Raw genomic sequence first — 1,482 nt, 5'->3', positions numbered from 1 at the left:
GATGGACTGCATCACTGCGGTGGAGCCCAAGCTGACTCAAGGCAGAGGTGTCCTGGATCCCATTCGTCTCCTGGCCATACATATATCTCCTCTGCTTTCAATGTGTGTGTGAGAGTAGGGCTCCCAGTGCAGGGCCAGTCCCTTATATGTAGAGTTTGTCTAAAGGCTTTATACCTCAGATGCCATTGACTTCACATCTACTTTTTCTTTTAAAACACAGGGAAGAAAATAGCCCCATCAGTAACCTTTCATATAATAATCTGGGGGCACTTACCACCCTCTGGTTCCTAAGAAAGTGACATAACCATGAGTTTAGAAGGTGTGCAGGAGGTGTCCATTGTCCTACCTCTCACCATGAGGATTGTTACTGTAGAGCCAAGGGACAAAATTAGTGTGACTAGAGAGGAAGGAAGCAAGGGGAAACTTGTCTCCATTTCAAGGATGAGGATGTATTCAGGGACAGAAGAAGCCCTAGGTCTGCTTCTTGGTTCCAGGACATCCTTTACATTAAAAACCAGCTTGATGTAGGCATAATAGCTGCTATAAATTGGCTCAAGCTGGACACATCATCAGAGGGAGAATGATAGAATAAAATTCAAACTTCTTGCCGACCTGCAAGTCCCTTCTTTAAAGCCACAGTGGTGCTAGAGTTGCTCAGAGTAAGCTTCTGTAATGCATTTTAAAGACAGAATGTTTTTAGTGAGGAATGTTGTTTGAGCAATGTTCTTTTTCACTTGTGACATTTGGTTTCTTGTTTACTAGAGTATAATAAAAGGTAATTTGCATTTTGATAAAAAAAAATAGAAGAAAAATATGTTCTCAAAGAAAACTTTTGGGTAGCATGCAATGATGAAAACTCTTTGCATTTGTCTCCTCTGTTACATTCAGGATAAGTATCCTGAAAAGTGACAGTAATTTTCTGTAAAAGCTTCCAGCATCATAGACTGATTTAGTTTGGAAAAGAGCTTTAAGATCAAGCCCAACTGTTAATCTAACACTGCCAAGTCCACCACTAAGTCATGTCCCTAGGTGCTATATCTACACATCTTTTAAATATCTCCAGGGACGGTGACTCAGTCACCTCCCTGGGCAGCCTGTTCCAATGCTTGACCACCCTCTCGGTGAAGAAACTTTTCCTCATACCCAGTCTAAACCTCCCCTGTCACAATTTGATGCCATTTCCTCTTGTGCCATCACTTCTTACTTGGGAAAAGACACTGATAGCCACCTCACTACTACCTCCTTTCAGGTAGTTTTAGCGAGCAATAAAGTCTCCCCTCAGCCTCCTTTTCTCCAGGCTAAATAATCCCAGTTCCCTCAGCTGCTCCTCATGGGACTTGTTCTCTAGACCCTTCACCAGCTTCATTGCCCTTCTTTGGACATGCTCCAGCACCTGTGTCTTTCTTGTACTGAGGGATCCAAACCTGAACACAGTATTTGAGATGTGGCCTCACCAGGGCCATGTATAGGAGGACAATCATT

Source organism: Phaethon lepturus, unplaced genomic scaffold (assembly GCF_000687285.1).
Source record: "Phaethon lepturus isolate BGI_N335 unplaced genomic scaffold, ASM68728v1 scaffold7631, whole genome shotgun sequence".
NCBI classification, from domain to species: Eukaryota; Metazoa; Chordata; class Aves; order Phaethontiformes; family Phaethontidae; genus Phaethon; species Phaethon lepturus.
This window is presented reverse-complemented; position numbering follows the sequence as displayed.